This window comes from Equus caballus, chromosome 6 (assembly GCF_041296265.1).
Source record: "Equus caballus isolate H_3958 breed thoroughbred chromosome 6, TB-T2T, whole genome shotgun sequence".
Taxonomy (NCBI): Eukaryota; Metazoa; Chordata; class Mammalia; order Perissodactyla; family Equidae; genus Equus; species Equus caballus.
The window spans coordinates 80,067,238-80,083,160 of record NC_091689.1 but is presented as its reverse complement, the minus strand read 5'-3'; the positions used below and the strand labels follow the sequence as shown (position 1 = coordinate 80,083,160).

General features: G+C 39.3%; 1 long non-coding RNA gene across 1 annotated transcript; it reads left to right on the top strand.

The window, feature by feature from the left end:
• Positions 1-10,751: 10,751 nt before the first annotated feature.
• On the top strand, positions 10,752-13,553 carry LOC111773978 (uncharacterized). Its single transcript, XR_002808746.2, has 3 exons — positions 10,752-10,834; positions 11,951-12,063; positions 13,423-13,553. It is a non-coding gene; the product is annotated as an uncharacterized lncRNA (long non-coding RNA).
• Positions 13,554-15,923: the final 2,370 nt, after the last annotated feature.

Here is a 15,923-nt window from a genome sequence, read left to right as displayed (position 1 = left end):
AACCATCTTTCTCTCTCCCCTCCTCCTCTCTCCCCCTTCCTCTCAAACCCTCTCAGAGTGCACACCCTGTCCCTTTCTCCCTCTGACTTTCAGTTTAGAATTTGAAAAATATTCCCAAGCCTAAAAATATTGGTTACAATGATGTACTCCTTATATTTTTTCCCCTGGAGGTATCTAGGAGGCATCTGCTGAAAGCTTGAATTTAAATCTGTAGTTTCAAAGGAACATGAAGGCTGATGACACTGAATGTCTGGCCATGTGGAACTGTCTCAAGGCCGGTTCCCTACATGAGCTGAACAGTAGTTTCACACAAAGCTAATGAGTATACTGCTTCTCTATTTCCCTTCAAATGGTTCCTTAGAATTAGGGTCGTTCTAAAGTCTCCATAGGTATTCTAAACCACACTGGGTCTTTCAATACTGTTCTCTGATATAATTTCTGAGCAAGCAGTCAGCATGAAAAACGACTAGGTCAGCTCTCTCTGTGTGTCAGTGCTTGGCAGCACAGCTCCTTTGGGATGTGTTTCCTGGCATCCACCCAGCCCAGCTATCAACAATAAAAGCTTCTCTTTGTGCTTCCAGTAACTCATAAATAAATCTCCTCAATCCCACCTGTTTTCTGAGAAGAGCTTCAACCGTATCCTTTACCTTGGATTAAAAGAAAGAGACACGATTGCTGTTTTAAGAAAATAGTTTTTAAATGTCCACTAAGCAACTGTTCCTTTTCATTGTTTCATACTCCCAATATTTAGATGTGTAATTTGAGTTCCAGTCCCTTTAGTTGCCAGGTTCTGACACTGGACTGCTTTCCCACTTTATGCTAATTGCCTTTTTGAAGCTGCTCAACCCTAAGCAATCCTCCTGAGTGTGGAAAGTGTTAGTTGTGAAGATGGGCTCATTACCTGAGCTGCAGGGAATGCATACCCTCCAGCAGGCCCACGCCACACAAGGGTCAGGGCAGTGACCTACATGGTGGTGGCTTCAGGAACCCTAATAACCATTCCCAAAGGTGAGAGGGCCAGGGCTGTCGGCCTCTGGGGGAGTACCAGGCCAATACTAAAGGAAGAACAAACAGAGTTCCTATTTAGCTCAACAAGAAAACAGTCAATCTCAGCTGCAGCCCAAACAGGTTGGATTTCTTAAACACCTCTCATTAAAAAGCTCCTCTGAAACATTAAGCCTCATATTATTGTTCTGAGGTAAACATTAATCCTATTTTCCAGCAAGATGTAGAATGAGGTCAAGCACATTATTTCCTACTGCAGTCAATGTTGGAATTGAAAAAATCTGCTGAATCCATTCTGAAAACTACATAAATGAGTCATTTCAGCTGATTTATTGTTGAGCTCATATGAGCAACATGTTTCCTGAGGCATGAAAAATGGAAGGAGGGATTTTTTTTTTCCTCTGTCACATTCCACTGGCCACGAAAGAAGCCCAGAAGGACCAGAAGTGAATATTACCAAAGAAAATCTCCTATCTGTACTCTGGTCCCTGTAAAGGGAAATAGATTTCTGTCTTTGTCCATATTTCCCTCTGTTGTAATGCCAAACTCTGCAAGAGAAATTTGCACATTTTCCCACAATTCAGACATGTCCAAATTCCCCCTTTCTTTAGGATACCAGCCATAGTGGATAAGGGCCCATCCTAAAGACCTCACTTTAACTTGATTTCTTCCTTAGAGACCCTGTCTCTAAATAAAATCACATCCTGAGGTACTAAGACTTCAACATAAGAATTTTAGTGGGAGACACAATTCAACCCGTTAGACTGTCACCAACAGGGATCCCAGGGATAACTCTGGGATGGAGTTTAGCATGTGCAATGTTTATTAAGGCTTGTCCTTGGGATCAACATCTGGAGAAGGGAGAGAAAGGAAGCAGGACTAGGCAGAGGGGTAAGTCAAGTTGTGATGCAGGCTCCACTGCCTTAGCTGACCCCACAAGGTGCTCTGGAGCAACAGCGACCCTTCAGAGTTGTCCCAAGTTGGGGTGAGATGGCCAGGGCTTTATACTGCCACATCAATCAGTCATTGGACCTAGCCATCTCAGGAAGGGGCTTGGGCAAGGCAGCCGTCTGCAGCTGAGGCAGTCTCTGAAGGGGCTGACAGCTGAGTGCATCTGCCAGCAGCACTCCCAGCAGCCAGGGCAATAAGCCCTCAGAAAGGGGAATGTAGGCAGTGCATCACAGAGTCCACCACACTGGCTTTGAATTCTATAAAAACGGAATAGGCTGTGTGTATTCTGCAACTTGCTTTTTAAAAACATTTATGAATATTTTCAAACAAATGTAAAAGTAGAGAGAACAGTATAATTAACCACTATATACTCATTATCTAGATATATCAATTATCAAAATTTTGCTACACTTGCTTCATCTATCCCTTTCTCTCTCTTTCTTTGACTTATTATTTTAAAGCAGACTTCATGTAATTTCACTCCCGCATATTTCAGTATTCATCTCTAACAAATATGGACATTTTCTTACATAACCTCAATGCCATTATCATACCTAAGAAATTAACAACAACTCCTCGGTCCATATTCAGATTTCCCTGACTATCTAAAAAACATTTATTTTTATAATTGGTTTGTTTTAATTAGGATCCAAAGAAAGGGAACACATTATTTTGGTATGTCTCTTATCTCTTTTAATCTAAGCCATTCCTTTTCCCTTTTATTTCCAAGCCATTATCTTCTTGAATAAGTAAAAATAAATTAAAATAATGTAGGCCATTCTTAATTTGTTTATTTGCTTCTTAGAGGTTTATTTCACTTGTTCCTCTATTCTCCATGTTTCCTGTAAATTTGAAGTTAGCTCTCATGCTTGATTAAATCCAGGTTCAAGGATCTATGTCATAGGTAGCGCTGTGTGCTTCATACTGCATCACATCAGAGAGCACACAATTTCTGGTTATCCAATTCCTAGTGATGCTAAGACTCATCGGTGGGTTCAGGTTGTGACCACCTGGGCCCTCCATTGTAAAATGCCCCATCAACCTTTCTTGCAATGGTATCATCCTTTGATGATCTTTGCCTGAATCAATGATTTGACATTAAGAGTTGCAAAGGGGTGATTTCTGTACTTTTGCCCACATTTATTAGCTAAAATATTCTGTAAAGAAGTGGTATTTGGTTGCCTGAAACATAATTCATATGGAAAAGATAGGATAGAACTTAATTCTTTTCCTTTAAATTGACAATTTTCAGAATATAGTGACAATTGTTTTCTTTCTCTTTAAAATCTCATTATGAAATCATGATTTAAAAAATACTATCAGTGTGTTTCCATCAATTGCAAAAATTGTTCTTTTGAATGCTTATAGTGTCCCATTTTTGCCCATTAGGAGCCTCTTCATGATAGCTCCTGTGTCCTTTTGAAACAATCTCACTAATTCTTTGAGAACTTCCTTGCTTTCTGGAATAACAAGATGTCTCAGGCTCATATTGTACATTTTATGCCCCAGACCAGGAATTAGTCATTTTTCCAAGAAGCCCTTATTCTTTTTAGTAAGAAATAGGTTTTTTAAATAAAATTTTTGTTGTAAAATAGTTTTAGATTTACAGAAAAATTGTGAAGACAGTACAGAGAAATCTCATATATGCCACACCCAGTTTCCCCCTATTATTAGCATCTTACAATAGCATGGTATATTTGTCACAACTAATGAACCAAGATTGCTACATTAATATTAACTGAAGACTATACTTTGTTCAGATTTCCTTAGTTTTTACCTAATGTCTTTTTCTGTTGCAGGAACCCATCCATGATACCACATTACATTTAGTTTTCATGTCTCCTCAGGATTCTCTTGGTTATGACAGTTTCTCACACTTTCCTTGTTTGTGATGACCTTGACAGTTTTGAGGAGTTCCAGTCAGATATTGTGTAGACTGCTCACCAACTGGGATTTGTCTGATGTTTTTCTCATGATTGGGCTGGGGGTTAGGGGGCTTGGGCATAAAGACCACAGAGGTAAAGTGCAATTCCCATCACATCATATCAGGAGTCCATCCAATCAACATGCCTCTCACTGATGATGTTAACCTTGATCGCCTGGCTGAGCTAACGTTTGTCAGGTTTTTCCACTGTAACTCTTTTCCTCCCTCTTCATACTGTACTCTTTGGAAGGAAGTTATTAGGCACAACCCATACTTAAGGAGTGGTAAATTATGCTCCATTTCCTTAAGGGGAGAGAATCTACATAAATTATTTGGCATTCTTCTGCATGGGAGCTTTGTCTATTCTCCTCCATTTATTTACTTATTTACTACTTATGTATTTATATCACTATGTACTCATAGATATTTATTTTATGTCCTGGATTTTAATCCAGTATTACTTTATTTGTTGCTCAAATTGCTCTGGCGTTGGCCATTGGGCTCTTTCAGTTGGCTCCTGTGTCCCTCTGACCTACCCCCATCATTGTGGGGTTTTTTGAGCACTTCATTACTTTCTGGCACTCTAAGACACTCCAGGATCACCCTGTATATTTCTTGCCCTAGTCCTAGAATCAGCCATTTCTCCAAGGAGCCCTGGCTCCTTTTACTGGAGAATGTTATTAGAAATACAAGATACGTGTGATGTTGCTATTAGGGTGTGTCATTGCTTCTGGGCACTCTTAGCTGACAGAGAAAGGAAATATATATATTACACAGATATTTATTAATATTTCTTTCTTTTTTGCTGAGGAAGATTTGCCCTGAGCTAACATCTGTTGCCAATCTTCCTCTTTTTGTACGTGAGCCACCCCTACAACATGGCCACTGATAGACTGCCAAAATGGAGCACACCTAACTTAACCACTAGGCCACTGGGGCTGGCCTATTAATATTTCTATATGTAACCATTGATATATATTAAGTTAAACACGGGATCATACTAATGTCTCCAACTCTAATCCATGGGTCATTTTAGCTTTCTCCTCTTGCTTGTCTGTAACTCCCAACTCCAACACTAAGAAAGAAATATGGCTCCCACCATCCACTATCCACTTACTTAATTGTTCAGTTACAGTATAGATATATAGTGGTTTCAGAATTGTTAATCTGTACCTCATGGGAAACAACTTTATTGACTAGAGCACAGTGCTTACGTAGGCTTCCTTTTGCCTTTAGACTTACAGGCTGCAGTCCTTTCCAAAGTTACTTAGATCAGCACCTTTTCTCCCCATCCTCTTCAGAGAGCTTGGTTTACGCATTTGTAATATAGCTAGATTCTTTTATCATATTGTATTCTGGAATCTCCTGAACTCCTAATTGATTTGTGAAACTCACAATCTTGGTGCTAAGGGAGCTGTTTGCTACCGGGATGTAATTATTTCTAGACCTATTCAGTGAACAGAACCAGGGAATAATTTTTTTCATGGCTACACTCTTTCTTAAAAAAAAGCAAACACGGGCCAGCCTGGTGGCCTAGCGGTTAAGTTTGGTGTGCTCCACTTCGGCAGCCCAGGTTCAGTTCCTGGGCACAGACCTACACCACTCGTCAGCAGCCATACTATGGCGGCAACCCACATACAAAATAGAGTAAGATTGGCGCAGATGTTAGCTCCAGGTGACTCTTTCTCAAGCAAAAGGAGGAAGACTGGCAACAGATGTTAGCTCAGGGAAAATCTTCCTCAACAAAAACAAACAAAAAAACAGCTTTATTAGAAATAATTAATGTACCATACAATTTACCCATTTAAAGCACACAATTTAGGGCTGGCCTGGTAGAGCAGTGGTTAAGCTCACATGCTCTGCTTTGGCGGCCTGGGGTTCGTGGGTTCAGATCACATGTGGGGACCTACACACTGCTCATCAAGCCCCCCTCCGGCTGCATCCCATGTAAAAAAATAGAGGAAGATTGGGCATGGATGTTAGCTCAGGGACAATCTTCCTCAAGCAAAAAAATAAATAAATAAATAATAAAGTGCACAATTTAATGGTTTTAAGTATATTCACAGAGTTGTGCAACCATCACCACAATCAATTTTAGATTATTTGCGTTATCCCACAAAGAAATTCTGTATCCATCAGCAGTCACTCCCCACTTCCCCCAAGCCTTCCCATACCCGCTCTTCCCGCCAGCCCCAGGCAACCACTAATCTACTTTATGTCTCGATGTATTTATCTATTCCAGACATTTTATATAAATGAAATCTAATATCACGTGGTCTTTTACGTCTGGCTTCTTTCACTTAGCACAATGTTTTCAAAGTTCATCTATATTGTAGCATGTATAAGTACTTAATTCATTTTTATTGGTGAATAATATTCCATTGTCAGGATCTACTACAATTTATTTATTCATCAGTTGATGAACGTTTGGGTTGTTTCCACTTTTGGGCTATTATGAATAGTGCTGCTATGAACATTTGTGTATGAACTTTTGTGTAGACACACATTTTCATTTCTCTTGGGCACATAGCTAGGAGCAGAATTGCTGGGTCATATGGCAACTCTATGTTTAACATTTTGAGGAAGTGCCAAACTGTTTTCCAAAGCGGCTGCACCATTTTACGGTCCCACCAGCAATGTATGAGGGTCCCAATTTTTCTACATCCTCAGCAGCACTTGTTATTATCTGTGTTTTTTATTACAGCCATCCTGGGGGTATGATGAGGTATCAGACATTCGTTTTTAATCATAGAATCTTCTTGCATCTATGCTCTTTTCCCAACACATCTTCTATGGTAGGAAAGTTTATCAGGTAAATTTCATTTAATGATTACAGTTTATTGTTGATAAACAGCTCTGAAATAGTGGGGAAAGAAGGAAACCTAAATTTAGATATACTCAAGCTCAGGACCTAAGTTTCTGCCTTCTTATGTGTATAAAATGACAACAATAAGAATATCTATCCCATATGGTTGTTGAATGAATTAATTGAGATCACAGATGTGAAAGTTCTCCGTAAACTGTAGGGCACTATACAAATGTCATTATTACTAGCTATGTGGGATGCTGGCAAAATAAAAGCTTTTCCTTAATGATGCTCCTTCATATGATGCTGCACTAGACTTTGAGCTCCTAAAGGAGTGAAGCCATACGTTAATCTTTGGGACCCCAATAGTGTCCAGCACATGCTTGTGTGCCACCTTCTCCTTTACTTAAACTCTCAGGCAACACTCAGACCCATAGATAGGAATTACTTGCTTGCTTTTTCCTCAAGAATTCACTTTTCTGCTGCCTTCTCAGATCATTAGAACTTCTGTAGGCAGGGCTCTCCTGGATCTCCAACTTGTTTGCTTCAGGTCTTGCCTTCTCTTCTTGTTTCATCTATTTGGATTTAGCAACTCAGCTTTAGGATGTGGTAACTTTAGAACTACTTGCCTGGAAACTTGATGGGCCATTGCATTTGGCTATTGACCCATGGCTCCATACCCTATATCTCACCTCTCTGCCCCGCCTGGACTTAGGACATTATTAATTGTATCATCTGGGGAGGGACACTAGACCCTCATGCCCTATCTGTTACCAAATCCTAAAAATATGCCACTAAAACTCTCACATTGGATCCTTCCCTTCCATTTTCACTGCTACCTGTCTAGCTTAGACTTCCATTACTTCTCACATCTTTTTAAATCATATGTCCATCTTCAAGTAACTTTGCCACTAGAACAGAGTAAATGGAAAGGAAATAAGGGTACCATGAATTCTGTTTTAAAATAGGATACCAGTAGTAAACGGAGCCATGGCATGGAGCTACACATACAAAAATCTAGTGCAGTAAATTTCAAACAGTACATTTACTACTCATTAGTAGGTCAAGAAATCAATTTAGTGAATTATGATCAGCATTTAAAAAATGAAATAGAATAGGATAGAAAATAGATTGTATTAAGCATAGTAAGATAAGTATTTTTTTTTGGGTATATCATATGAATGCAAAATGTATTTTTTACAATGGGTCAAAGATCAAAAGGTTGGAAAAATATTAAACTAGTGGTATTCTATATATTCTGTTAAAAAATGATTGGAAACAACTTAAATGTTAATCTTGATCTATATTTAGCATGAAAAGTTATACCTATAAAGGATTAGAACTCAGAATTCTTGAGTTTGAACTCTGGCTCTATTATTTATTTGGTGACTTTCAGCCACTTACTTAAATGTTTTGTGCCTCAATTTCATCATCTGTAAAATGGGGATAATTTAGTACCTATCTTCGAGAGTTATAACAAGGAATAAATGAGTTCATACAAGTAAAGTGCCTAGAATAGAGCCTGGTACATAGTAATAAACTAAGAAATGTTAGCTATTATCATAAATATTCTCAAATCATTTAGCAATAGAAGTCAGGATTTTTAAATCTCATTTTTCTAACAATTAGCATTCTAAGTCAGGTCATAAGGCTTCTCACACACAGGCATATCATCTATAGACTAAGCCTTTTATCTACAGATTTCAAGAAAGATTCTTTGGGTGATCATCTCAGAATTCAAAAGCCACCTACGGGCGCTGTTATGAGAAAACTGTGCTCTCTCTGCAACCTGCTTTGAACCTTCTCTCTTAGACATTCCCAGATATACCCAATGTTCTGAGATGTGGATCATACCATAGCCTGTCCTGTGTCAGACAGTGAACACAATTTCTACCAACTCTTGTGCTTGATGCTGTATGCCCTCATTTGATAAAACTTTTATTAGTATACATCACTGAACAGATGACTTCCTTCATTTATACAATATGAGAAGTTCAGCAACATGATGCCCAGTGACATAAGGATGGACTCTGTTTCACTGAAGTTACACTGCTGATGCATTGCTTTTTGAGAACTCCTCTCCTAGAGGTTTTCTGGTAAATGTTTAACTGGCTCTGAGAGAGAGGGGGAAAAGCCCTGATTTGTATTATTGGTCAATTTCCATGGTATAAATGCTCCCATCATGACAAATTTCAAGCTACCAATGTGATGTCACTGAATATAGTACAGAGCTGGGAAGAGGTGCTTAGAATCAGTTCTCACGAGCCCTTACAAGCAGGCCATGGCACACCACCTGCATGTGACTATTTTATGTTTTCTGCCCAGTGTGTATATAAGAATGAAAGATTTTTTAAATTATCAAATAATTCTTTGTTCTGAAAATACCAATACAGTGGACTTTTTGGTTATACAAAGGGAAAGGAAAGATTTTATTCTGGAATGAAGATTTTGAGATAGTGTGGCTCCAAGACACTGAACCAACCTCTGGATAATGTAAAATGTTACAGGTCTCCAGATTGTTCTTTTAAAAAAGCATTCCTTTCTAAATTAGCATTCAGACCACACAGTCCTTAAAAATGATCTCCTGTTCTTATTAGATAAGGAAATGAGAAGAGGAGACCAGATGAATGCAGAAAGGCTCTAAGGGCAAGTCTTTGCCTCACATTGAAAAAGAACTACCAGGTTGACTGAATTGGGGTTGCAGAACCCAGTCTGAACCATCCATCTAAAGACTCTACTGGGTGTTATTACATATTGAATAACTTAGATTTCAGGAAATGCAAGGATAGGGAATTTCAGGGTTCTGGAGGATTGTCCTGGTAGGGCCTTTATGGTAAACCCAGAGGGAGCAGACATTATGAGTCTCAACTACCCTATTAGGGGACAGAGGGACTCCAGAGTCTACACTCTTCACCTTGACACAGTGATGTACTACACAATTTATCCCCATATAAAAAGCTTTCTCTATTAAACAGAATACATAGAATAGTGGTTCAGAGTCAAATGCTGGAGCTGGATAGGTCTAGGTTTGAATTTTCATTTTGCCACATATTAGCTTCGAGAGACCTTAGGCATATTATTTAACTTCTCTGAACCTCAGTTTCCTCAACTGAGGAAAAAAATGAATATAATTGTATCTATCTCCTAGAATTATTTTGAGGATAAATTAGATAATACATATGAAGTACTTAGCCTTGATTATGTGCTCAAAAATTAGTAATAATGACAACAATAAATATCTCTTCAGACCCACTTTAGGAAGCTGGATGCCTGATGTTCAATAGACCTGTATGTCATCTCGGCATGAATCTTTTCTAAATCTCACCCCAGATTTACAACTGTTTCCAGGTAAGTGCAGAGCCATAACTGTCTGTGTCTAGGTAGGAGATATACAGGAAACAAAATTTGAAGTCTGCAGTTAGACAAGATGGCTTGAGTCAGTGGGTTGTGTTGATTTGTAAGGTTCATCCAAGAGCCGATGTTTAATTTCAAGAGATGATGTCAGTTATTTTGGGGGATGATGCTGAAATGGGTCTTTATCAGAATCTTCTAGACTTCTATTTGAAGTCGTGCCATCATTTGTACCATGGCTTCTGTGGTCAGTAAGGTGATCTCAGGCTGTCAGCAAACACCGACGGGACCCTCCTGCCTCAGAACAGGAAGTCATCTAAATCTGACACAGTCTTTCTTCTCTGTGTTCCTGGTCTCAGACTCTTTATTAAGCACTTAGTTAAAGCTGGTGACACCAGAATATAAACCTTATTTTAATTAAACCATTCCCCAGGGTTCTCTTAGTGCTCTGCACTGACAGAAGTAGCATCCATGAAGAGGAAGCTGAGGATGAACTCTTTGTGAGAAGTCTCCATTTTATACTGATTTTCACTCGACACAAGATGGACTGTTTGCAGTAGGACTGTCGGGGATAACAGGCGCTGGATTTTGTGCAAAGATTTTTATCTCTGGTGTTTCTGGCACTGATTACGGTTTCAGGCAAACAGAGGCACTGAGGACCTAGCAACAATCACTACGGAGCTTCCTGGTTGCCAGCAACAGTAAATACCACAGAGACACAAGGACACAAGCTTTCACACATGGACAATGAAACCTAGAGCCTGGTTTCCTATTTCAGATACAACAGAGTCCTCCAGGTACAGCACAACAGTTCCTTCTTTCCCCCTTTATATTAGATTTTTAAAATTTTGTACAGAAACACATATTGCCCAGGAGCCTGTATGACCATCTTGCTTCTAAATTTGTCCAAGAACACTTATATTCTAACCTCCCTCTTAGTACTGTCCCTTTTTACTATTTTCAGGAGAAATGGAAGGAGATAGTGTATATCTGACTTTAGAATTTGAAATAATGTATGACTTTAATGTGTTTGTAACCGCCAGTCTTCTGTAGGAGTTACAATTGATTTCTACCCTTCTGAAAATATTTAGGAATACTAGCTGAAAGATCTTTTTCTCCAAGTTTATTCCCTAATTTGTTTTTAGAGAAGGTAGAAGCATACAGAATATGAGATAGAGCACTGGAAATTTAAGGTTTTTCCATGACTCATTCAAGGAAATTGCGTAATAGCCTTGCTCTGCCAACCTCATGTACTCTTCTTCTCAAATACCTTCCTATTTTCCTTATTCTATTCCTCCACTCATCTCTTTTTCTATCCTTTGGATATGGCATTAACTTTTTTCTCTTTTCTCTAAGCCTTTGAAACTCTCTAGGGTATAGTCATGTGTCTGCAAGGTGGTAGAGGAAACTGAAGTACCCCCAAGCTGGCTAGTCTGTTTCCTAGCAACTGTAAGATACGTTGCTTAGTAACGAGAGGAGAGTGAAGTCACTCTTACATATCTAAAACTATCGAAATCATTAAAAAATATTAATAGTGGGCTTATTAAAATATGCTAAATTCAGAGACAATCTTAACATTGAGGGGACTTAATTTCAGGCCATGCTATCTTGAATAAACCTCTGTATCTCTTATAATCTGTATATTAGAATAACAGATTGCTGTTCTTATAAACAGATGAAGAAAAAACCCCACAGCCTTTTCTAATCCTTTCTCTTCAACACAAGCATAATCAATCTTTATGGGGAATGGAGAAGTGTTTCCTAAATGATCTTTTAATGGGCAGATGAAGAAAAACAAAGGCTTCCTTCTCTTCTGCACATGTGTAATTGACTTTTAAATCTAAAGAAAGATGGAGACATGTTTCCAAAAACACCCTTTTAGGCTGAGCACCATTGGGAATTGTGTCTTTCAGGATTACAACCGTCTGGGGAGTAATTCTCTATCAACTTATCCAGGGGTTATCAGAATTTGGAAATAACTGAACCACACCACCCAAAAGCATCAAAACTCTGTAGTTCCAAAACGGTAAATTATTAATTCTAAGAGAATACTATTTACTGAACTAGATCTACTTAATCAGACTCTCTGGTGCAGAAACCGGGAATCAGTACTTTTTTGTGTGTGTGAGGAAGATTGCCCTAAGCTAACATCTGTACCCATCTTCCTCTATTTTGTATGTGGGACGCCACCACAGCATGGCTTGACAATAGGTGTGTAGGTCCGTACCCAGCATCTCGGCTGCAAACCCTGGGCTGCCAAAGCGGAGACATGAACTTAACCATTATGCTATGGGGCCAGGCCCTGGGAATCAGTATTTTTAACCAGCACCCTAATTACTTCAGCAGCCTTAGGAAACACTGGTGAGGAGAATGATCCCAATATGTTACAAAGGCTTATCTTCTACTATTTTGGCTCTTGGATTTATACATGTAACGTTCAAAGAGGAAGCTTCAAAGACCAAGTTCTATATATTCTGCCACATCCTCTCCTGAACTAGGCCCTTTGCCTAATAAAATTGGTCAAGCTTTAGAAGATTAGTCATTTGTTCACTCTGCAAATATTTATTAAGATAATTTTGAAATATAATTGACAAGATTTCATAATCAGTTGGCATTAACTTAAATAAGTTAATATACACAAAGTGATAAGAATAGTGCCTGGCACATGGTATTATATGAGGTTATTACTTTAATCTAGGTTGGTATACTAGAAAGATGTTGCCAATGAACAGGTATTGAGAATGTAGAATAATTGAGAACATAGAAATCTGAGGAAGGTAATGGAGAAAAATAAATAACTCCATTTAAATATATTGAATTTGAGAAGCCTACAGGTCATCCAGAGGGATAAAACCAGTAAGAAATATGATTCTCGAAGATGAGGGCATGTTGCATATTAAAAACGAATTCTGACTTTTTATGTAGCTAGCTCTACATAAAAATGGACCAGCTATAATTCCTCAGTAGTTTACTTCTAACAATATCAATGCATCTATAAACCCTTTTGGAGGCAGTAAATTTTTTTTGGTTCACTAGTAGGTCAATCTCACCCTGGTTTATCTATAACATGGAATTAATTAAGACAAAGATTTGAGAGAAAAATGGGAAACACACATTTGAATGGCTGGGGGAGGGGACTTTGGAGCTTCTTTTGATTACTGTTAAATCCTTGCAGTCAGAGTACCATGGCAACCTTCCCAGTCTGCCACCTAATTTCCATCTGCTGTGAGGGGAAGGAGGGGCGGGACAGAGGCCGCTCAGTGTGCATTCTTGTGAGTGTGTGTAATTTGGGTTAATGAAATGCAACCAAATTATAAATTGGGTTTCATGGAAAACTGAGATTATCTACTGTCTTCTCACTTCGTTTTCTTTCTTCTCTTCTCAGGATGCCTTCAAGCCTTTTCAAGATTTGTTCCCTTTCTCCAAACGTCAGATTTCATCAGTAGGCTTCAGGAAACCATCTCCCCAGTGACCCAGAGCAAAATTACAGATTAAAATGTCTATCTCAGGGGGCCGGCCAGGTGGTGCAGTGGTTAAGTTCGCACGTTCCGCTTCTCGGCAGCCCGGGGTTCGCTGGTTCGCATTCCAGGTGCGGACATTGCACCGCTTGGCAAAAGCCATGCTGTGGCAGGCGTCCCATGTATAAAGTAGAGGAAGATGGGCACAGATGTTAGCTCACGGCCAGTCTTCCTCAGCAAAAAGGGGAGGACTGGCCGTAGTTAGCTCAGGGCTAATCCTCCTCAAAAAGTAAAATAAAATAAAATAAAATAAAATGTGTATCTCAGAGCATATATATTTTGTTAAAAAGAGTAGTTCAGTAAATGACTGAACATCAATCAGTGACCTCAAAGCATTGTCTTACAATACCTGGGATGTATTTTTAATATTACAGAGTACAGGAATTTATTCTGTTATTTTAGGTCTTACTTCTGGAATAGAAATTCATTAATATTTATCTCTGCTATACATATAAAAGTCCTTCCAAAAATAGATGAAACCTCAGTTAGCAGGATCACCACAGATAATTCTTACCATCAGTATCCAGAAAAAACTATTATTTACTAATATTGCATTGTGTTGACCAGAGTTTGAGAAAGGTTACGTTAAACTTTAAATAAAATTCCAAATTTAGTTGTGGGATCATATTCTTACCTCAGTGTTAACGCTGGAAGTTGGCCGAGGTGAATGCAGCAGATGGTCTTTAAAGGGCATACAGAGTGAGAGGCAATTCACTCAATGTATTGATCAGTACTGAGCCCTAAAATGAAACTAAGTATAAATTCAGCATGTCAGCATCATCATGTCCATCTCCTTGTTTAACTTTGGAGTTTGAAGTGTGTTTTTGTTAGAGAATTTAAGGGAAACCTACTTGCTTGAATTTATCCTTTCACACTCAAACCTGCATGAGGAAGGCAGCGTAAGGTAGATAGGTACAGTCATTTCACAAAGGATGCAGAGGCAGTGATGTGGCATAAGACAGTGAACACCACGGTGGAATGAAGTTGTGAAATTGACCCAATTCTGTGTGTCCGGCAGCTCCTGCACTGACCTCTCTCTCACGGCACTCAACACAAAGTATTGTAATAACAGTTTCCATTCTTGGGTCTTGAACTCCTCTGGGCCAGGAAACATGTTTTATGTCTTCCGTGCCAAGCCCTTGCTGTATACTTACTTCTTTGTTGCTAAATCCAATGAACATTCTTTTGTCCTTATTAACAACCCCTGTGCAGTATTTGATATTACTCAGCACTCTATCTTGACAAAGGACAGTCCTTCCTTAAGTCAGTTTTATCATCCACTAACCAGCAATCTTCTAACCAGTCTCCTTGCCTATGTTCCCCACATCCCCAACTCTGTTCTATCTATTCTCTCTGCACATAGTAGTCAGAACGATCTTTCTTGCTTTCTTTTTCTTTTTCTTTTTTTTTTTTTTGAGGAAGATTAGCCCTGAGCTAACATCTGCTGCCAATCCTCCTCTTTTTGCTGAGGAAGATTAGCCCTGAGCCAACATCCATGTTCATTTTTACTCTAATTTATATGTTTCTCTACTTTATATGTGGGACACCTGCCACAGCATGGCTTGACAAGTGGTGCATAAGTCCAAACCCATGATCCGAACTTGTAAACCCCGGGGCTGCCCAAAGCAGAATGTGCAAACTTAACCGCTGCACCACTGGGTTGGCCCAGAAGGATCTTTCTGAAATGCAAAGTTCATTAATCCTCTTTCCTGTAATGGCTCTCAGTGAGTTTGGAACAAAGTCCTTTCAAAATCAATTCTCTACACAATCCTCCAGGCTCATCACTCCCCAATCCCCTTTCCTTACACTTTATGTAACAAACCATAACAAACCACTTCCAGTTTCTGAAACTCACTCAGTTGTCCTTGTGTTTGCATGTGCACTCTCTTCCCCATTTGTACCTACTACTCTTATTTATTTTTCAAGACAGTCCCAAGTATCGCCTGTTCCAGGAAGCCTTCCTACATCCTCTACACATCACCCGGCACAGAGCTGGAGGTTATAGGTAATGTATATCTCTGCACAGGATCATGCCATGATTCTTTCTTGGGACTTTTTTTTTTTTTTTCTGCTTTATCTCCCCAAATCCCCCCTGGTACATAGTTGTATATCTTAGTTGCAGGTCCTTCTAGTTATGGCATATGGGACGCCGCCTCAACGTGGCCTGACGAGCAGTGCCATGTCCGTGCCCAGGATCCGAACCCTGGGCCGCCGGAGCGGAGCGCGCGAACTTAACCACTCGGCCACGGGGCCGGCCCCCTTGGGACTTATTAGAATGCATTATAGCCAATTAAATCTTAGCCAAAGAAACACCTATTAATACCTCAGATTATGCCTGGCCCAATATATGCACCTTAGTAGGCAATCA